The sequence below is a fragment of the Schistocerca nitens genome, chromosome 7 (genome assembly GCF_023898315.1).
Source record: "Schistocerca nitens isolate TAMUIC-IGC-003100 chromosome 7, iqSchNite1.1, whole genome shotgun sequence".
Lineage (NCBI taxonomy): Eukaryota > Metazoa > Arthropoda > Insecta > Orthoptera > Acrididae > Schistocerca > Schistocerca nitens.
Genome location: NC_064620.1, coordinates 614348178 through 614372765, shown reverse-complemented (window position 1 = coordinate 614372765; position 24588 = coordinate 614348178).

The following is a 24588-nucleotide window of genomic DNA, read 5'->3' as shown; positions in this document are numbered from 1 at the left end:
TTCCAACAGCTTGTTTTTGTAGTGTGAAGATGGTTTTCAGATTTGACGTATTATGACCCCCAGAAAGTGAGGCTGTAGGTAACAGCAGTGTGAATGTAAGCAAAGTAGACAGTTCTGCTACACTGTTTGCTAGACACACTACTAATTACATGTAGTGCAGAGCAAGCAGAACTTGAGTTGCTAGCAATTTTCATCTATATGAACACCTAAAAATTTTGTTACACCTACTCTCTTAACTTCTTTGTTTTGTATTGTGCGGTCCAGGTCATTTTGTGACTTTGTTTTTGTATATTGGATGTAATTAGTTTTTGAAATATTTAAAGTTAACTTGTTCATTTCAAACCATTTTTGTAAATATCCCTAAAATATAGTTGCAGATGTTGGCAATATTTGGTTTACGTCAGTTACAACAACATTTGTACCATCAGCAAACAGGGTTATATGAGTACTACTGACTGGAATTTTGATATCATTTACAGAAATTAGAAATAAGAGAGGCCTTGGAAGACTTCCATGTGATACTCCAATTGGTACAATCCGAAAATCAGATCTGTAAGGAATACCTTGGTTTTTAATGTTGGCTGAGGTAATTTCTACTACCTGTCTTCTATTATGGAGATAAGAGTGAAACCATTTTTTCACAACTCATCATATACCAATAGCTTCTATCTAGCAAGATATCATGTTGGACAGTATCAAAACCCTTTGATAAGTCCAAATTTACTCCTATGTACTGCAAAGGACTTGGAAGAGCAGTTGAACGGAATGGACAGTGTCTTGAAAGGAGGATATAAGATGAACATCAACAAAAGCAAAACGAGGATAATGGAATGTAGTCAAATTAAATTGGGTGATGCTGAGGGGATTAGATTAGGAAATGAGACACTTAAAGTAGTAAAGGAGTTTTGCTATTTAGGGAGTAAAATAACTGATGATGGTCGAAGTAGAGAGGATATAAAATGTAGACTGGCAATGGCAAGGAAATCATTTCTGAAGAAGAGAAATTTGTTAACATCGAGTATAGATTTAAGTGTCAGGAAGTCGTTTCTGAAAGTATTTGTATGGAGTGTAGCCATGTATGGAAGTGAAACATGGACGATAACCAGTTTGGACAAGAAGAGAATAGAAGCTTTCGAAATGTGGTGCTACAGAAGAATGTTGAAGGTAAGGTGGGTAGATCACGTAACTAATGAGGAGGTATTGAATAGGATTGGGGAGAAGAGAAGTTTGTGGCACAACTTGACTAGAAGAAGGGATCGGTTGGTAGGACATGTTTTGAGGCATCAAGGGATCACAAATTTAGCATTGGAGGGCAGCGTGGAGGGTAAAAATCGTAGAGGGGGACCAAGAGATCAATACACTAAGCAGATTCAGAAGGATGTAGGTTGCAGTAGGTACTGGGAGATGAAGAAGCTTGCACAGGATAGAGTAGCATGGAGAGCTGCATCAAACCAGTCTCAGGACTGAAGACCACAACAACAACAACAGCTATTGTGTCTGTCTAGTCCCATTACAATACTGTCAATGAAATAGGAAATAGCTGACTCTGTACTCATTCCTTTGTGAAAACTGTGCTGGTCTGCAGACAAGAGATTGAATTTTTAAGGAAATTTGTAATTCTCTGTTTCGTGACTGTCTCTATTACTTTTGAAAATAATAAATCTATTGGACTATAATTTCCCACTTCATATATATTGCTCTTTTTATACGGTAGTTTTATTTTTGAAATTTTTAATCTTTGAGCAAACTCTCCTTCTGATAATGATATTTTTATAATGTGTGATAGTGGTTCTGCTATGATGGCAGCACAGTTTATGAGGACTAAACCAGGTACTTCATCAATCCCTGAAGACATTTTATACCTCTTTGTTTTTCTTATTCTTAGAACTTCTGGCTTATTTGTGAGGCATAGCAATATTGAATTGACACTTTGTTCTCTTGGGACAGAAGTTCCACTATTCTGTAACTTACTAGGGTAAAACTTTTTAGTAACCCACCATGATCATAATTTAAAACAATGTCCTCTTGACTTCTAAGTTTTTTGTTTATTTCGTTTTTTACAACATTCCATACTGATCTTTGTGTTTGCTGACCCAAAATTACTTTGTCATAGTGTATTGTTTTCGCTTTTTTAATCACCTTGCTATAAATGTTCTTATATGTCTTAACATAGTCTGTAAAGTGTTTATCCTTGTTGTCCTTTTTAATTTGACTGGGATGTTTTAGACTTTCAAATGTTCAAATGTGTGTGAAATCTTATGGGACTTAACTGCTAAGGTCATCAGTCCCTAAGCTTACACACTACTTAACCTAAATTATCCTAAGGACAAACACACACACCCATGCCCGAGGGAGGACTCGAACCTCCACCGGGATCCAGCCGCACAGTCCATGAATGCGGCGACTTAGACCGCTCGGCTAATCCCGCGTGGCTTTTAGACTTTGACTAGATACTCTGATAGCAGGTGACATCCAGTGGCTGTTGTTCCTTGGCATGACACTGATTTTTGTAAGTTTTTTTTGGAAAACACATCTCAAACAGAGACTCGAAAGTACTAGAAAAAGCTTTGTATGAGTCACCGGTTGTTGTTTTTAAAATACATTTTCCCAGGTTTCCTTTGCTAACATCTGAATAAAAGTACTTACTTTTTCTGTGCAGAAATGTCCATTCCCACTTATATCTTATAAGTGTAAAGAGTGGTTCCACATGGAAGCTATTTAGGGTACTCAGAAACTGTCTCCTTTCTTCATTTTCAATCAACATGATAATGTTGAAATCCCCACATAAAAATAATTTCACTTCATTATTATATAAAGTTCTTAATGTGCCTTGAGGTTTAAAAAAAAATTCACCCACTGGTGATCTATATATTGATATGATAATTAGTTTTTTACTCTTCCCCTCAGTTTTTATCTCTATGGCACAACATTCAAAATGTTTTTCAGTATTTAGATGGTCCACTTCTGTTTTTGTTTTAAACTGTAATGCTGTTCTTATATAAATGCATACTCTACCATTTTTACATAAACTGTGGCAGTAATGAGTTGCTAATGTAAATTTGCTTATATTTATAAGACTTAATTGATTTTCCTCACACCAGTGTTCAGATAAACAAGTAGATGCGACATCAGAAAAATTATTTAAAACTGGGTCTAAATCTATATATTTATTCACCATATCCTGCAAGAATCAATTAAGAAAACAATATCAGTTTGCATTTTCTTGGGCCTCTCCAAGGCATTTGAGTGTCTAAAGAACAACATTTTGTTTAAAAAATGAGGGGATTGAATCATAGTTCTAATAGATGCCTCACAACACAACAAAAAATGTAGAAAGTAGTACTTCATAATTTATCAACTGTAGACAATGAACATTTTTCTGACAGGTGAAAATAGTTAGTGGAGTTTCACAATTAGTAGAATTTAAATTGGAAATAACACATTTTAGATCTTCTGAAACAACTCAATTCACCTAGTTTTGCGATTCTTGTAATTGTATGTCTTGGAGAGGAGGTTGCAGATACAATTGCTTGTAGGAGCAATAGAGACATGGCTATGTAAAAAAGCCACAAAAAATCCTTGTTAAAAAGCCTAATAAACAAATACTAAAAGAAATTAAAGAGAAAAGATCATCAATTAACATGACACAGAAAAGAAAAAATTAATTAACTGGACACCTAATTTGATATAACATGTTCATGACAACATCTTAGAAGAAAAAATGCTGTGAAAAAAATCAAGAGGCAGGTCCAGAACTCCACATTACAAATTGTTGTCAGTGGAATGAAATGGAGTAACTGATGTCAGATGGTGAAGATGTCCAGAGGGAGAGAAGGATGACTACAACAAGGTGTTGCCTTTAGTATCTGGTAACAATGATGATGAAGAGAGACAAATTAGTAAGTTATCCTAAACTGATTACTTTCATTTAGTAATTTTATTTACAACTGTGTTCTGGGGTAAAACACCTTTAACATGAAAATCTTAATTGCTCAAAAGTGTCTGAAAGAATCATATGTGGTGCCCACTCTCGATCATTTTGTAGACAGCTGTCTAAGGAATTGGGTATTTCAACTACAGAATCTCAGTACACATTTTTCTTATGAAATTTGATTTAAATAATCTATCGTTGCCCAGAAAGAATAATGACATCCAGGAGTACAATACCAGAAGAAAAAAAGATCTTCATTAGTCTTAATGAAAACAGATTTTAAGTGGGAAAGGGATGAATAATGCTATTACCAAGATTATTGATTCACTCTTTGATATTAAATGCTGTATAGGTGGAAAGCTAAATTTGATAGTAATCTGAAAAAGTGATTCTATAACACATAGTAATTACAATCCAAAACTTGTAGTTTATTCAATACAAAAGTGTTGCATTCTCAGTTGTGTTATTAATCTAAAGACTGCTTTCTGTTATGTAAACTCATCTGTAAATGGTTACCATGTTGCCACAATTATTTAAAATTCGATTAAGTTAATATTGTGTAAACTGATCCAATACAGTGTATCATGCAAAGGCACCCATGGAACATATAACTTACTTGCTAACTCTTCTGCTTTGTACATCATTCCTCTAGCACTGATAATTAAAAGCAGATGCCTCACCCACGAACAGTTACCTTGATGCCATATAGATACATTTGTCAAAACCATTTCTCTGAGGGAGGCAGGATGTGGTTGGGCCATATTTAAGAGTCTAGAACCTGCTCTGTGTTGCAGTTCTGATACTGCAGGCAGCTACCATTAATAAATGAACTACAAGGATACCTTCATTGTGGCTATATTATAGATGAGCTCCTTGAAATGTACAGGAATATACCTCCTTTATGGAATTTAAAAAAAATTAAAACTATAAGATCTCATCTGGATCATTTCTAATCTCCGACTGACTGACTTGGTGTTCTACAAAAAAACTACTCCACAACATTGTACTGTTTTGTGCTTCTTTTTTGTACTGTAGGGTTACTCCTCCCACTTCATTTAGTGAAGCTTGAAGTTTATTGCACTGTAATAGTAATACAATAATTTTGGATACTTCCCATATCATTTTCTATACAAAAATGAGTTATTGTTATTAATATTTTTAATTAAAATTGTGACTGTTTGGTACCTATTCTACAGGTAATGCTTGATCTATATGTCAGCATACAAGACACCTTCTTATGTAGTGAGCATTTTCCCACACTGCCAAGCTGCTGTAAGTACTGAAAGCCATGATGCATGTACTGTTCAAGCTCTCTGCAGCTGTATGAACCATCTACTGCTGTGACTTTGTAGTTCTATAAACTACCCATCATGAAAATACTGTAATGTATGAATCGCTAAAATATTTAAAAATCTAATTAAAGAAAATATGAAGTGCTCATCTACAACAAGGCATATTACATTTGTCAAAGGATATGTTTTACGTATTTACTACGTATTTTGTATAAAGGATAGTTCTGTCACCACTTCTCTGTTTCGATTCTTCCAGCACAGTCATTTATCCAGCGAGTAAGTAGTACAGTTGGAATATTGTCACTGAGTCCAAATGTATACAGGGTGTCCATTGTAAGAGTCATCAGCTACATTCTGTGGTGTTTGAGCAAATATTTGTAATTTTAGTTTTGCTCTGTGTAGGTGGAGTCAGCCAAAATGCATAGTGCTCGCCACATCCTTCAAGCGATGGTGATCATCATTAGAGTGGACCCAAATTAGTGTTGTACGATATTGATTTGGTCAATTTGTGTTAACAGGGACAGTAAAACAGTACTCCAATGGCGACAGCATCACCATGACCCACTACCATCTCATGTGATGAAGTGCACTGCTCTGTTACTGTTGGAATACTAGTTTTGCTTTGTGTTTTACTGTACCTTTCAATTCATATAAGCCTAGATATAACAAATATTGTACTTAACTAATTTTGCTCCCCATGAACCATGGACCTTGCCGTTAGTGGGGAGGTTTGCGTCCCTCAACGATATAGATAGTCGTACCGTAGGTGCAACCACAACGGAGAGGTATCTGATGAGAGGCCAGTCAATGTGTGGTTCCTGAAGAGGGGCAGCAGCCTTTTCAGTAGTTGCAGGGGCAACAGTCTGGATCATTGACTGATCTAGCCTTGTAATGCTAACCAAAATGGCCTTGCTGTTGTGGTAATGTGAATGGCTGAAAGCAAGAGGAAACTACGGCCGTAATTTTTCCCGAGGGCATGCAGCTTTACTGTATGATTAAATGATGATGGCATCCTCTTGGGTAAAATATTCCGGAGGTAAAATAGTCCCCCATTCGGATCTCCGGGCGGAGACTACTCAGGAGGACGTCGTTATCAGGAGAAAGAAAACTGGCATTCTACAGATCAGAGTGTGGAATGTCAGATCCCTTAATCAGGCAGGTAGGTTAGAAAATTTAAAAAGGGAAATGGATAGGTTAAAATTAGATATAGTGGGAATTAGTGAAGTTTGGTGGCAGGAGGAACAAGACTTTTGGTCAGGTGAATACAGGTTTATAAATACAAAATCAAATAGGGGTAATGCAGGAGTAGGTTTAATAATGAATAAAAAAAATAGAAGTGCGGGTAAGCTACTACAAACAGCATAGTGAACACATTATTGTGGCCAAGATAGACACGAAGCCCACGCCTACTATACCAACTAGCTCTGCAGATGATGAAGAAATTGATGAAATGTATGATGAGATAAAATAAATTATGCAGGTAGTGAAGGGACACGAAAATTTAACAGTTGTGGGTGACTGGAATTCAACAGTAGGAAAAGGAAGAGAAGGAAATGTAGTAGGTGAATATGGATTAGGGCTAAGAAATGAAAGAGGGAGCCGTCTGGTAGAATTTTGCACAGAGCATAACTTAATCATAGCTAACACTTGGTTCAAGAATCATGAAAGAAGGTTGTATACATGGAAGAACCCTGGAGACACTAGAAGGTTTCAGATAGATTATATAATGGTAAGACAGAGATTTAGGAACCAGGTTTTAAATTGTAAGACATTTCCAGGGGCAGATGTGGACTCTGACCACAGTCTATTGGTTATGAATTGTAGATTAAAACTGAAGAAACTACAAAAAGGTGAGAATTTAAGGAGATGGGGCCCTGATAAACTGAAAGAACCAGAGGTTGTACAGAGTTTCAGGGAGAGCATAAGGGAACAATTGACAGGAATGGGGGAAAGAAATACAGTAGAAGAAGAATGGGTAGCTTTGAGGGATGAAATAGTGAAGGCAGCAGAGGATCATGTAGGTAAAAAGACGAGGGCTGGTAGAAATCCTTGGGTAACAGAAGAGATACTGAGGAATACAAACATCTCAAAAATGAGATCGACTGGAAGTGCAAAATGGCTAAGCAGGGATGGCTAGAGGACAAATGTAAGGATGTAGAGGCTTATCTCATGAGGGGTAAGATAGATATTGCCTACAGGAAAATTAAAGAGACCTTTGGAGAAAAGAGAACCACTTGCATGAATATCAAGAGCTCAGATGGAAACCCAGTTCTAAGCAAAGAAGGGAAAACAGAAAGGTGGAAAGAGTATATAGAGAGTCTATACAAGAGCGATGTACTTGAGGACAATATTATGGAAATGGACGAGGATGTAGATGAAGATGAAATGGGAGATGTGATACTGCGTGAAGAGTTTGACAGAACACTGAAAGACCTAAGTCGAAACAAGGCCCCGGGAGTAGACAACATTCCATTAGAACTACTGACAGCCTTGGGAGAGCCAGTCCTGACAAAACTCTATCATCTGGTGAGCAAGATGTATGAGACAGGAGAAATTCCCTCAGACTTCGAGAAGAATATTATAATTCCAATCCCAAAGAAAGCAGGTGTTGACAGATGTGAAAATTACCGAACTATCAGTTTAATAAGTCACAGCTGCAAAATACTAATGCGAATTCTTTACAGACAAATGGAGAAACTGGTAGAAGCCTACCTCGGGGAACATCAGTTTTGATTCCGTAGAAATGTTGAAACACGTGAGGCAATATTGACCCTACGACTTGTCTTAGAAGAAAGATTAAGGAAAGGCAAACCTATGTTTCTAGCATTTGTAGACTTAGAGAAAGCTTTTGACAATGTTGACTGGAATACTCTGTTTAAAAATTATGAAATTGGCAGGGGTAAAATACAGGGAGCGAAAGGCTATCTTTAATTTGTACAGAAAGCAGATGGCAGTTATAAGAGTCGAGGGACATGAAAGGGAAGCAGTGGATGGGAAGGGAGTGAGACAGGGTTGTAGCCTCTCCCCGATGCTATTCAATCTGTGTATTGAGCAAGCAGTAAATGAAACAGAGGGAAAGTTTGGAGTAGGCATTAAAATCCATGGAGAAGAAATAAAAACTTTGAGGTTCACCAATGACATTGTAATTCTGTCAGAGACAGCAAAGAACTTGGAAGAGCAGTTGAACGGAATGGTCAGTGTCTTGAAAGGAGGATATAAGATGAACATCTACAAAAGCAAAATGAGGATGATGGAATGTAGTTGAATTAAGTCAGGTGATGCTGAGGGAATTAGATTAGGAAATGAGATGCTTAAAGTAGTAAAGGAGGTTTGCTATTTCGGGAGCAAAATAACTGATGATGGTCAAAGTAGAGAGGATATAAAATGTAGACTGCCAATGGAAAGGGAAGCGTTTCTGAAGAAGAGAAATTTATTAACATTGAATATAGATTTAAGTGTCAGGAAGTCATTTCTGAAAGTATTAGTATGGAGTGTAGCCGTGTATGAAAGTGAAACATGGACAATAAATAGTTTAGACAAGAAGAGAACAGAAGCTTTTGAAATGTGGTGCTACAGAACAATGCTGAAGATTAGATGGGTAGATCACATAACTAATGTGGGGGTATTTCACAGAATTGGGGAGAAGAGGAGTTTGTGGCACAACTTGACTAGAAGAAGGGATCGGTTGGTAGGACATGTTCTGAGGCATCAAGGGATCACCAATTTATTATTGGAGGGCAGCGTGGAGGGTAAAAATCGTAGAGGGAGACCAAGAAATGAATACACTAAGCAGATTCAAAAGGATGTAGGCTGCAGTAGGTACTGGTAGATGAAGAAGCTTGCACAGGATAGAGTAGCATGGAGAGCTGCATCAAACCAGTCTTGGGATTGAAGACCACAACAACAACAACAACTAATTTTGGACCACTCTATTGAATGGGCAGATAAAATTCTGCTTAAAAAGTCATTTTTCCTGTAACAGGAAAGAAACTGTTGCCTTCCATTGACTCTGGGTGACATTTGAAACACACGATGAGCATTATTTGTTTGGGCTGACTCGAGCTATGCATTGTACAAACAAAATTGCAAATACCTACCAAAACATCAGAGAAAATGCACATGACAACACTTAGGAGGGACACTTATTATACAAAAGTTATGAAATATTTTGTCATGTTCCCACATTCCCTTGAAGGCACAAAACAGCTAAAATATTTCACTGCACTGTAGTACATGAGATTTGGATGAGTTATTTGCATAAAATGATCAGTTTAATTACTGGGTTTCCAGCATAAGCTTTCATGCCAGAGATATGAAAATTAATTTAATCACTCTTTCATAGATCACATGTACTACACAAACATGCTGTAGAAGCACACTCCATTTCCAGTTCCAAGATTAGCAGACTGTACTGAGAGGTAACTTTTGTGCATTTTTGGTATATATTTAACTAAAATCACTATAAGTCATTAGTTTTTGCTTTTTTAAGAAGTATATCTTTAATAATCCTACACAGTGAGCATTTAAAAATTTCCAAAAAGCTGTCACAGCAACCACAGTGTTTTGTTTTCTTTAAAGAAGGCGGCGTAAAATGGTCCCTAGACAATCAGTAATACTATATATACTGATGCACAATATTACTGACCATCTAGGAATGAGACTGAGAGGTTGTGCTGTAAAATTGAGAACATCCAAAACTTTGAAATACGTTGCACTACCCAGAAATTTTGTGCCATCTGTGGGCAGTACTAACAATATTCTTGACAGTCTCTCACATGCTACACAGACGAAGGAGGTAGGGTTGGGTTAGGATAGGTTAGATCTGTTGTTGTGGAAAATGAGTTTGTGGGGACACAAGCTCTATGGACTTCTATCCCCAAGAATATCACTACAATAACAGTATCTCTGGACCTTGGGCAGTGTGTTCTGAGACACCAAAGTTGTATCTGTCCATATAATGTGTATAAATAAATATTGTCTATATGAATTGGTAACATTGACAGTCATTACACATCATGAACATCTTGTTAATTACCCAGACCCACAATGGTGACTCCGATGTGATCCAAAGTTATGAATAAAAGTATTTTGTAGGTATTTACTTGTGTGTACACATTAGTTACCTGAATGTAGTCCTTTAGTAAATGTATTATTGTATGACATATTTCCTTAACTATGTCTCAGATACTGTAAGGTTGAAGCTGCACTTGTAAATTCAAAGTCTTCACAAGAAATGCCAGTAGCAAGCTATCATAGCATAATAGATAATCACTTGCCAGGCAAAGATTAGGAGAGTCATGCTATCAAAAATGATGTCAGAGACAGGGATTCATGTGACATTATTCTGAATATCTTATCTGAAAATTACTTTGAGCAGATAGAGAACCAACTCGTGAAGTAAAGTCTTAGACCTCCTATCAACAAGCAGACCTGAACTGATCAAATCAAAGTGTAGGAAAGTTTACCAAAAAATCTGCAGATCGATGGATAATGTTTTCTTTCTTCATATAACTGATTTGGAAATAATGTTCTTCATGAAACATGGAACGCTCTTAAACAAGAAATGGAAATCCTATTTATGTAAAAAAAAAAATGGTGAGTTAATGTGTACTATTTACATAAACAGTGAAATAAATGATCCAGTTCCAGTGGAGACAACATAACCTTCAGACAGAAGAGGCTCCACTCAAGAATGCAACCAGCAACTGGCTATTGAAGATAAGCCTGCCCTCATACATACAGAGGCCACAGAAGCAACAGTTGCAAATGGAACAGCTTTAATAACATTGGCAGAAGAGAAATCAGTGTCAGCATCAACAGCTACAACAACAGTAGTAACAACAAGTAACGTAAAATCACAAGCAACAGAAGATCTGGGATGCAGTGAAGTGGACAAAAGGAGTAGAACAATGGTGATGGGAGCAGCATCATTACCACAAGCAGGGCTGGAATCAACAGCTGTAATATTAGCGGCAGCAGCAGTGGAACAAGCATGTGTGAGTGTGAGTAAAAGGAGGACAGCACCACATTCCCATCTAAGGGATTTTTTAATAGAAGGCAGGAAGCAGAAGTGCCCAAGATAAGTTATGTAACAGTATTTCACCAGAATGTGCAGTCAATAAGACACAAAATTGTAACAATTAGAAGTTAAAATGGAAGCCGCTGATAGCTTGGCTGATCGCATTACTGAACACTGGTGCAAAGGAAATGAAATTGAATACATAGTTTTACCTTCTTAAGAATAAGCTTGTTAGTATAGTAGAACAATAAAGAGGGGTGGAGTGTCATGTAGTTATGTTAAAAGTTGACTTCAGTATATCGTTAGAAGTGACATGATTTGTCTGAGTGTAAATAAACATTATGAACTCCTAGTAGTAGAGTTTATAGAACAAAATACACTTAAAAACTGTGGTCTCCTAATGATGATGTCAAAACCCTTTTCACTAAGTTAATACAAGAGCTGGACTAGATACTAAAGGACATATTATTATTAGTGCAGATTTAAATTTCAATATGGTGCAAATGGATGAAATCAGAAACAGATTCTAGAAGATCCTGTACAGTTATGGTATCTCACAACTGGTAACAAATACCACAAGAATAACCAATCACTTATCTTCAACTATTGACCATATTCTAAAAGATATATCAACCATAAATGCTGTAAGATAGCTGTTTAAAACCTTGGGGTATCAGACCATTTTGGTCAAATTATAGAACTCAAAATATCTACAAAGAAACAAACAAAAGTGCTTAGCTACAGAAGCGTGTTTTCAAAATCAAAAAGGTGCAAATTTGCAATAGAGATCACCAGCCAGTCATGGTCAGAAGTATATTCAGGAACACATGTAAATGAAAAATTCAACAACTTCACGAAGATATTCAAATTAAAATATGAGGAGGCATCTCCTAAGATAGTACATTCTACTGGGGAATCTAGTAGAAAGAACTGGGTAAAAAGGGTATCAAAAAATCCTCTGAAACTCTCAAATACCCAGCCTTCTTACAGTGTTTCTTCTGATATGAAAGGATGTACAGAAATTGCTGCATGAGTCAAAAAGAATCCAAAATGATAAGACCTTACAGAACTCAAAACAATAAAAGCAAAATCCATTTGGAATATAGTAAAACAAGGAACTGGTAACCCAAAGCCAAAGCAGATGAACACCAAAATTAGAAAGAAAGATAGTTTAATAGATAACCCTAAGGACCTAGCCAACTTTGTAAACAAGTACTTTAGTATAAAGCAACAAAACTGCAAGAAAAGCTTCCAAAAATACATGATACTGCTATAAATGACAATGTACCTTACACATTCGTGCTGGTACCCACCACTGGGGAGGAAATCAGTAGGATTGTACATACATATTAAAGAGTAAAATGTTCACAGGTCTAGATGAAGTTCCAGTGTGTCTACTAAAAGACTATGTTAGCAGCAGAAAAGTGCCCCTAACAGACTTATAAATATCAGTCATTCTCATCAGATTGCTTCCACAATTACCTTAAGTATGCAAAAGTTCTTCCCATAAAAAAAGGTGATACAGAAAATACAGTGAATTAGAGACCAGTTGCATTACTGTATTCCTTTCCAAAAATAATACAAACTGTTATCAAAACAGACTCATGGATAATTAAACAAACACCAACTTCTGTGCAAGAACAATTTAGCTTCATGTCTGGAAATGGAACATAAGCTGCTATAGCAAAATCAAGTGAGAAAAGTGTGCATTGGGTTTCGTATGATTGATGTTTTCGGAATTGATGTTGGTTGAAGGTGGTCATTCTGTTCAATATACCTCAATATTTTTAAGCTCAGAATATACTCTAAGATTCTACAACAAATCAATGTCAAGGATATTGGACAGTAGTTTTGTTGATCATTTCACCTACCCTTTGTTTGAGGGTCTACAATAGATTATAGTAACAAGAGGGGCAAACTCAGCCCCAAATTCAGTGTAGAACCTGATTGGCATTCCATTGGGCCCAGGAGCTTTGTTCAACTTTAACAATTTCAGCTGTTTCTCAACACCACTGACACATACTTATTTTGCTCGTATTTTCAGTGGTACAAGGATTAAATTAAGACAATTCTCTTGGGTTTTCCTTTGTAAAGGAACATTTGAAAACAGAGTTAAGAATTTCAGTTTTTGATTTGCTACCCTCAGTTTCAGTTCCTGTCTCATTCACTAGGGACTGCACTAACTTAGGTTGTGAGTAGTGAGGTAAAGCTCTGCCCATTTGAAGAGCCGCCTTTTGAATTCAAACAAGTAAGTGAAAAAGAAATAGGCAGGATAATAAATAACCTAAAGAATAAGTTCTCAACTGGATGGGATGGTTTGAGTAGTATCGTGATTAAAAAGTGTAATAAGGAATTAGTTAAAATAATCACCCACCTGGTAAACTGCAGTATCAGAGAACATACATTTCCAAATGTATTGAAATGGAGCAGAGTTAAACCAGTGCATAAAAAAGGATCCAAGGAAGAGGTTTCAAATTTCAGGCCCATATCATTAATACCTGTCTTCAGCAAAGTATTTGAAGTTGTGCTGCTGACACAACTTAGTGATTATTTCTTGAAAAATAAGTTCCTAACAGAGACACAACACGGATTCCGAAAAGATCATAGTACTATGACAGCAATTACGGAATTTCTTCACAAAACGTATGGTGCCCTTGATCAAGGAATGCAAACAGCTGGCATATTTCTAGACCTTACTAAAGCCTTTGACTCGGTAAACCATGAGTTACTTTTAAGTAAACTTGAGTCATACAATGTAAATGCCGCATCCATGCAATTGCTGGCTACATATTTATTTAACCGCATGCAGTGTACAATGCTGACTTACAAAATCAATAATCAGATCATTAATTTTCAGTCCAAATATGAGACAGTCACACAAGGTGTACCCCAGGGCTCAATTTTGGGCCCTTTCCTTTTCCTAGTGTACATAAATGATATAGAGCAACCATTCAACTCCCAATTGGTAACCTATGCAGACGATACCTCACTGTTATTTCTTGGTAAACAAAATGATGAGTTAATGTTGGTAGCCACTGAGGGACTACAGCAAATAACTACTTATTTCCAAGATCAAGGTTTGAAAGTTAATATCAGTAAATCTCAGTTATTGCCATTTAAACTTACAAACTCACACCAAACCTCTATCAGTAACATAGGTGGAATTGAAGTAGTGGACACAGAAGGCTGCAGATTTCTAGGTATTCACCTAGATGAAAATCTAAGATGGGTAAACCATATCAAATTTTTATGCAATAAAATCAGCAGTTCATTACATCTAATCAGCCAGTTATCAAAGGTAGTTCCACATCAGACATTAAAAACAATTTATTATGGAACCATTTTTCCACAGATTAATTACGGAATAGAGATATGGGGTTGTGCTGCCGACATACATATGAACAGAATATTAACCCTACAGAAAAGAGCAATCAGAATTATCCATGGATTAGGGTATAGAGATTCATGCAGGGAAATCTTTGTCCATCATAAATACCTAACAGTCTACTCACTGTATCTTTACAAATTAATTATATTTTTTGTGACACATCAAAACAAAGAAACAAAGTGCTCTGATATGCATGCCTATAATACAAGAAATAAAGACTGCTACTACAGACAAAGAACAAAATTAAAAACAACAGACCATAGTCCATGCATTAGTGGTCAAATATGGTACAACAAATTACCGAGCTCTATAAGGTGCCACAAAGGGAACTTATTCAAAGTGAAACTGAAACATTTCTTGATTGACAAATGTTTATACTCTTTAAGTGAATATTAATATTAAACTAAAATAAGTTATTGTATATATATATATATATATATATATATATATATATATATATATATATATATATATATATATATATATATATTTTGTACTAAACTTGTAAAAAAATGCTATGACGTTTGCAAAAGACACCAGTTGGTGTCTCCATGCAAAAAAAATACAATAAATAAATAAAATAAATAAAAAACTATCAGCCTTTACATATGAGCAGAAATTCTTTGAGTTTTGTGAAAGATCTTTTGATAATATTCTTCTGCGGTGGTCTCTGAAGTCTCCATGCATTTCTCTCTTGACAGCCAAACAAATTCCATTCTGCATCTCTTTACCTGTAGCCCTACACTTTATTTTACACCTATTATACAATAATCTCTGTTCCTTTATAAGTTTGTTTGCAGTGTTTGTGTACCATAGCCATTCCCTGCTGTTATGAACTGTTCTACTGGGTACGTATCTTTCCAGTGCATGGTCAATTATTGTTTATCATTATACTTGGGAAAAGAATTACCACAGCATGCTATGCCTCAGGAACATTAACCACAATGTGAAATACCTTTTGCCTAAAAACAACATACAATGCACACATACAATCTAATATTGTTCAAATTTACGGAGCCTGGAAATTTCCATTCAAAAAACATTAAAGTTGTACTAGGAGATTTTAACTGTCACGGTCTCGCATGGGGTTGTAAAGAGACAAATGACGATGGCGAAATGCTGGAGATCTGGGCAGACCAGGCTAAACTGAAATTGATACATGACCCAAAGTTGCCTGCATCATTTAACAGTGGAAGATGGAAACGAGGATATAATCCAGATAATCATCTTTGTCTCCAAAAAGGTATCCCTGCAAACTGTAAAGCAAATCGAGGACCCAATTCCAAGATCGCAACGCAGAGCAATAACTTGCTGCATTACTGCAGTAATCAAATCAGATGTAATGCCCTTCAAGAGACGCTTCAATTTCAAAAAAGCTCATTGGGAACTTTTCACAGAGGACCTTGATAAGGAGATCTTGGAAATTAAACCAGAGATACAATCATATGAAACTTTTATAGACCTTGTCAAGAAAATCTCTCGACGGCGCATACCTAGAGGGTGCCGCACCCAGTATATCGCTGGACTCAATGGTAGCAGCAAGGAAGCTCTGAAAAAGTATGAATAACTGTACAATAAGGACCCCCTCTCAGAGGAAACGATCCAGGCAGGTGAGGTACTGATGTCTGGTATCTCCGAAGCGAGAAAGGAAAAGTGGTGCAACCTCCTACAAGAGACGGACATGAAGCACAGCAGTAGGAAGGCATGGAAACTGGTCAAAAGTCTCAACAACAACCCAACAGAACCACAACCAAATTACAGTGAAGTTACACCTGATCAGATAGCTCACCAACTACTCATGAACGGAAAAACTAAAAGGAAGATCAGGAATAGCAAAATTAAAAGAAAATTGAACGAGGAGATAAGCTTCCTACCTCGCCCGTTCTTCATTCAGGAGCTACAAGCTGCCATCAACGATTTGAAAAACAATAAGGCCGCTGGCCTCGACGATGTGAGATCTGAGCAAATTAAACATTTTGGACCGGGAGTACAAGCATGGATCCTAGAGCTAATGAATAACTGTATCACAACAATGCAAATTCCTAAACTGTGGAGGAAAGCTCGGGTTATTGCATTATTAAAACCAGGGAAAGACCCAGCTGAAGCTAAAAATTTCCGGCCTGTCTCACTGCTTTGTCATTTATTTAAAGTGCTGGAGCGAATGATCCTCAAACGCATAGCTGATTGTGTGGACAAAGCCATTATTAACGAACAAGCTGGATTTCAAGCAGGAAAATCATGCTGTGGCCAAATCCTTAATCTCACACAGTACATCGAAGACGGCTATCAGAGAGGAGAAGTAACTGGGGTCGCATTCCTGGATCTCAGTGTGGCATATGACACAGTTAACCATAAGTTGCTTACCCAGAAAGTGTATAATGTCACTAAGGACTACACCCTTTCTATGTTCATGCAATGCATGCTACAGAACAGACGCTACTATGTAACCTTACAATCTAAAAACAGCCGACGGAGGACACAGAAAAATGGACTTGCACAGGGTAGTGTCTTGGCTCCAATATTATTTAACATCTATACCAATGATCTTCCCATCAGCCACCAGACACGAATGTTCATATATGCTGATGATGCAGCAATGGCCACTCAGGATAAAACCTTTGAACAAGTAGAGGAGAACCTCACAGGAGCCTTAACAGAACTTGCTACCTATTACGATGGCAATAATCTCAAACCAAACCCTAGTAAATCTCAAGTATCCGCCTTCCATCTTAGGAACAAACAAGCCAAATGGAAACTCCGAGTCATGTGGCAAGGGGAAGAGCTTAAACATACAAACAGCCCAAAATACCTGGGAGTAACACTGGACAGAGCACTTACTTTTAAGCAGCACTGTCACAACACTAAAAAAAAGGTCTGTGCCAGGAACAACGTACTGTGGAAGCTAACAGGTTCATCGTGGGGAGCTCAACCACATGTTTTGCGCACCACGGGTCTGGTGCTGAGTATCTCGGCAGCGGAATATGCGGCGCCAGTTTGGAGGAACTCTGCTCACACTAAACAAGTTGACGTCGCCGTAAACGAAACTGTACGTATTGCCACAGGATGCCTCAAACCAACTCCCACAGACATCATTTACCCCATCATAGGCATAGCACCACCCACTATCCGCAGACAAGTAGCCGCCGAGATCGAAAGATCAAAACAAAAGAATGATCCTCGACACCCGATGCATATACACCGAAAACAGCGTGTCCGGTTGAAATCCCGCAGGAGTTTCATTGAAACTACTGAAGAGCTCACCACCAAGCCCGTTGCAAGGTGGCTATCTCTTTGGGAAGAAATGGTGCCACACTCCACAATGGAACTTGTACTTGAGGAGGGATCTGCAGGATTTCAACTACCTTTTACAACTTGGAGGTCATGAAACCGGCTGCGCACGGGAGTAACTGGGTGCAAATCAAACCTATTTAAATGGGGTTACAGTGACAGCGATAGGTGTGAATGCGGAGCAATACAGGACTTGGACCACCTACTGATTTGCCCAGATATGTCTATAACATCCACTAAAGGTGATATTTTGAAAGTCAATGACAAAGCAAACTACGTTGCTAAGTACTGGGAAGGGAAGATATAATTGGTGCATCCGGATACGGAAGAAGAAGAAATCTAATATCAGTTATGGCATAATATTCTGGGGTGCAAATGCTTAGAATGTTCAAAATGTGTTCAGATAGCAAAAACAAGCCATGAGAATAACGAGAAAGGGTTACAAAAGGGGCTACTACATTGTGCTATTCAAACAATGCATAGTCTGTCAGTTCCTAGTGAATACGCATTCCAAAATTCAGTTTTTATACACAAAGATATTGTGAAATATCCAGCAAACAGCCCCATACATGGTTATCAAACAGGATACGGTGACTGCTTGTACCTGGATAGAATTAGTAGAACAAAAACACAAGCCACTATGTTTTACCAACGACTCAAGATATGTAATAAGCTGCCAAAAGATATCAAAAACATAAAGGACCTCTATAAATCTAAAATATATCTTAAAGAAAATTTACTAAAAAATAGTTTTTACTCCTTTAAAGAGTTAATGCAACATAAAATTGTTACACATAAATAATCAAGTTGACCAATTGCAAAGCAGACGCAGAGGATGGATATGCTTGTAAGCAACAAAATACACTGTAATTTGTAATTTACTCTGTGCAATACAAAACTGAGGGGTCTTATGGTTCATTTCTCTTGTTTGAAGCAGGTTATTTCTGTCGGATTCTTTAGTTTAGCACAGCAAAGTGTTATAGAAAAATTCTCATTGCCAGTCAATAACCACAGAATAACATTTAACTGAAGTTTAATGTGCTCAGTGCAATGTATCATATGCACTGGAAAAATACTTTGTTCACATATCTCCAACACTCCCTCTTGAACAAATATTTTTCAGATACTGAACACTGCACATCAAAGGTGAGACATGTCCTTATCAAAGGGCTTGGTTAGGAGATCTGATAACATTTCTTCTCTGCGCATGGAAAACTGATGGCAATATTTCCCTCCATTGGGTGATCTGTTATGAAGTGAAGTGATGCTTTATGTCAGTATGTTTGGATCTTACACTGGTTACATTATTGTTGACAAGTTTAATAGCTACCATATTATCACAAAATGTCACAGTTAGTTTTATTTTAGTAAGAGATTCTATTTCACCCATCATTGTCCTGATCCACTGAAATTCTTGGATAGTGAAGGATGAGGCCATATATTCAGCTTCCACAGTGCTCAAAGCAACTGTCCCCTGTCTCTTACATGACCAGGATATCAATCCTCCCATTAGTTTCAAGGAACTTCCAGTGATGGAGTGTCTGCTTTTCAGCTTACGTCTCCAGTCTGCATCACTGTACCCTTGTAAATTTACATTTCCCTGTTTAGAATACTTCAGCTAATAATCAGTAGTTCCCTTTAAGTATCTGAATATCCTCTTGATTGCCATCCTGTGTTTTACCTTGGATCATTACAAAACTTGCTTACAGAATTTGTGGCAAATGCACTGTCTGGTCTGGAAGTCTGTCCTAAGTACAGTAAACTTCTCACAGCTTCCAAATAGCCTACATTTTCCATAAATCTCTTGTTCTCAGCATTATTATCAGTTCTGTATTATTTTCCATTGAGAGAGAAATAGGTTTTCAGTTTTCCATACTGTACTTTTTTGAGATTTTTCTTGTATATACTGAATGATTCAGTAAATTATGTTCACAGAGAAAATGTTACATGAGCAAAGGAGGTACAGGACACACTGCAAAATGCATTTGAAGATGGAAATTTAAATAGAAATGTAAGATTACTTTGTGGGCTGATAACTACAAGACTGAAGAAATGCAAAAGTGTGGACAAATACGTGAACAAAATAATTTCTGTTTCAAACCATTTGAGGAATATTGTTTTTGAAAGTGCAGAAGAATGGATTGGCATTTTATTGTTAGCTTGTCTACCATAGAAATATTCACTTATGACTAGGGGTTTGGAAAGTTCAGAATACCAATTACAGCTCATAGTGTGAAGGCAAAGATTCTACAGGGCGTGAAAAATGAGCCAGATTCTTATGCTCCAAATAGAAACAGCATTGGCTTTATACTATAAATACACAAAGAAGAAGCCAATAAAATGTTTCTGATGCCAGAAGATTGGACGTTTTTCATCACAGTGTAATGAAAGGTTGAGTATTAAAGACAAGAAGCACGGTAACTCTAGTATTATTGAGAGAAAAATTAGCCATAAAGGTAAGGGACTTTCTGCATTTTATTCTTTTTGTGAAGTGAGTTACAAACATGCAATATGATTTCTAGATTCAGGAGCATCTGTACACATTATTAAAGCTGCATCAGTTTTGTATGATGTTCACTCAAGGACTGACACTGTAATTTCCACAGTTGATGGGTCTAAGTTAAAGTGTGACCTCACAGGAAAAGTTGATCTTCATTTGCCAGTGAATGGAAAAAACAAATTGTTACTGCCCATGATGTACACTATGTGAAGAATGTTGCAGCTAATTTGCTGTCAGTAAGCAGAATAGTAAAGAAGGGTAACAAGGTCATCTTTTGTATAGCGGGAGCCAAAATAATCGACTCTTGTGGTGATATTGTTGCTACTGCAACTAATGTAAGAGGTATTTACAAATTAAATATAATTCAAGATATTGCTGAAACCAGAAATCACCCTGTTTATGGTGCAATAGGTTTCTTGTGGCATAGGAGACTTGGATATTTGAACAGAAAAAGTATGGCCTAATTGATGAATATGGCAACTGGGATGGAAAATTATGGAAACAGTAATATGCAGTATGAGGTGTATTTGCAGATGTAGCAGGCCAGACTGGCATTTAAATTAAGTGAAAGCAGAGAAAATTAAACAATGGAAAATCCAGGATGGATTGTGGTTTGAGTTGCCTGAGACTGCAGTCATGCATGTGAGTTGCATTTGTGTGTGTATGTGTCTACTATTGTTGATGAAGGCTTTCATGGCCAAAAGCTTTAATTGTGAGAGTCTTCTTGTTGTGCCTATCTCGACTCAGCATCTCTGCTATATTGTGAGTAGCAACTTTCCTTCTCATAATGTCGGGAAGAAAATTAAAATTATTAGATCAGACAATGGGTCAGAATATGCGAACAGACAGCTCAAGGAGTAGCTAAATTAAATGGGTATCAGGCATCAGACTACCATTTGCTGTAGCCCTTCTCAGAATGAAGTTGCAGAATGTCCCAAGAGAAGGCAAGAAGTATGCTGAGCTACTTAAGTGTTTTTGGGCAGCAAAGGCCATGTCAAATGTGGTGTACTTAAGTAACTTACCTACTAAAGCTGTGAGAAACAAGCTGCCTTGTGAAGTATGAACAGGGAAGAAACCAGACCTAACAGACTTAAAGTCTTTACGTTTGAAGCCATGGCTGGGATTCCAAAACCATTAAGAGTAAATGAGATGCAATATCTCAGAAATATTTTTTATTGGTTACTGTGAGCATTGAAAAGGACCCAAATTTTGTAATGCTGTGAATAAGAAGATAATAAGCAGTAGGTACAAAGTATTTTTAGAGGATTCTAAATTTAAAATAAAGGAAAATAGTTACAATAATACAGTAATTCAACCAGATATAAGGTGTGATAGTGCTGAAAAAGAAATGGAAACTGAAACAAAAAAGATACAAATAAAGAGCAAACTAATGTGCTATCTGAGAGTGAAATTGTGGAAGAAGATTCAGTAGAGTAAGTCAATTTAAGGTGTTCCATATTTATAATAAAACCAAAACAATATCCAGTGTGCAATGTGTGTTGCCCAAACCTTCAACAGTGAACTCTTCACAACTGATGAAGGCTTGGTAAGTACCAATGCTAAAAGTTGGAAAGAGGCTATTGAAAAAAGAATTACGATCATTTTTGGATAATGATACACATGAATGAGTTGACATGTCTGAAAATAAAAAGCCACTAAGACCAAGATGGGCATTAAATATTAAAAGTCCTGAGAGTGCAATACCAAAATTCAAGGCTAGATTGGTAGTTAAAGGATAATGTCAGAAAGAAGGAATACCGTAGACAATAACGACAATTTCTCACCACCAGTGAAATATTTGCCATTAAGATACCTTCTAGCTCTAGCAGTAAGGGAAGACAAATTGATTCATCAAATTGATGTGAAAACAGCATACCTGAAAGGAAAGATGGAAGAGTATGCATATGTGATACCACCTAATGAAGTTAAAAGATCTTATCAAGAGAAAGGAAAATTTTGTGTCTGAAGAAAGGAATGTATGGTATAAAGTAGAGTGGCCATCGTTGGGATTAATATTTACATAAAATTTTGATAAGATGGGCATGTTACAGTCAAAAGCAAATCCAGGGATATATAATAGAAGGAGCAAGGAGGAAATTACGGTCATGGTCATATGAGTTGATGATTTATCTTTTTATTTTGACCAATAGTGAAAATAAAATGGATCTTTAAAACAGAAAAAACAGTTACAGTCAGAAGTTAATATGCATGACTTAGGGGAAGTTAATCAATACTCAGGCATGAAGATTCAAAGAAGTACCAACAAAGAAGAATTATGGGGAGTGTTGGAGACATGTGAAAAAAGTATTTTTCCAGTATGTGTAGTTGTACGTACGATACTTTGTGCCGACTGCATTAGACCTCTGTGAAAGGGTATTCTATGGTTATTGATTGGCAACGAGATCTTGTGCATAACCCATGAGTAAAATGTGTTAATAAAATATAAGTTTTAATTTTAAAATTTATCATGTCATTTTGCTATCCTAAACTAAAGAAACCAACACTTTCTGCAGTGATAAAAGATTTATATGCACATTCATATCATAAATTTCCATGTATACCCTTTTCTTTTAATTATATATATACATGTATTGTTGTTGTGGTCTTCAGTCCTGAGACTGGTTTGATGCAGCTCTCCATGTTACTCTACCCTGTGCAAGCTTCTTCATTTCCCAGTACATACTGCACCCTACATCCTTCTGAATCTGCTTACTGTATTCATCTCTTGGTCTCCCTCTATGATTTTTACCCTCCACGCTGCCCTCCAATGCTAAATTGGTGATTTCTTGATGCCTCAGAATATGTCCTACCAACCGATCCCTTCTTCTAGTCAAGTTGTGCCACAAAATCCTCTTCTCCCCAGTTCTATTCAATACCTCCTTATTAGTTATATGATCTACCCATCTAATGTTCAGCATTCTTCTGTAGCACCACATTTCAAAAGCTTCTATTCTCTTCTTGTCCAAACTATTTATCGCCCATGTTTCACTTCCATACATGGCTACACTCCATACAAATACTTTCAGAAACGACTTCTATATACTCGATGTTAACAAATTTCTCTTCTTCAGAAACGCTTCCCTTGCCATTGCCAGTCTACATTTTATATCCTCTCTACTTCGACCATCATCAGTTATTTTGCTCCCCAAATAGCAAAACTCCTTTACTACTTTAAGTGTCTCATTTCCTAATCTAATTCCCTCAGCATCACTCGACTTAATTCGACCACATTCCATTATCCTCGTTTTGCTTTTGTTGATGTTCATCTTATATCCTCCTTTCAAGACACTGACCATTCCGTTCAACTGCTCTTCCAAGTCCTTTGCTGTCTCAGACAGAATTACAATGTCATTGGTGAACCTCAAAGTTTTTATTTCTTCTCCATGGATTTTAATACCCACTCCGAATTTTTCTTTTGTTTCCTTTACTGCTTGCTCAATATACAGATTTAATAACATCAGGGAGAGCCTACAACCCTGTCTCACTCCCCTCCCAACCATTGCTTCTCTTTCATGTCCCTCGACTCTTATAACTGCCATCTGCTTTCTGTACAAATTGTAAATAGCTTTTCGCTCCCTGTAATTTACCCCTGTTACCTTCAGAATTTGAAAGAGGGTATTCCAGTAAACATTGTCAAAAGCTTTCTCTGAGTCTACAAATGCTAGAAACATAGGTTTGCCTTTCCTTAATCTATCTTCTAAGATAAGTCGTAGAGTCAGTATTGCCTCACATGTTCCAATATTTCTACGGAATCCAAACTGATCTTCCCCGAGGTAGGCTTCTACCAGTTTCTCCATTTGCCTGTAAAGAATTTGCGTTAGTATTTTGCAGCCATGACTTATTAAACAGACAGTTTGGTAGTTTTCACACCTGTCAACGCCTGCTTTCTTTGGGATTGGAATTATTATATTCTTCTTGAAGTCTGAGGGTATTTCTCCTGTCTCATACATCTTGCTCACCAGATGGTAGAGTTTTGTCAGGCCTGGTTCTCCCAAGGCTGTCAGTAGTTCTAATGGAATGTTGTCTACTCCTGGGTCCTTGTTTCGATTTAGGTCTTTCAGTGCTCTTTCAAACTCTTCACGCAGTATCACATCTCCCATTTCATCTTCATCTTCATCCTCGTCCATTTCCATAAAATTGTCCTCAAGTACATCGCTCTTGTATAGACTC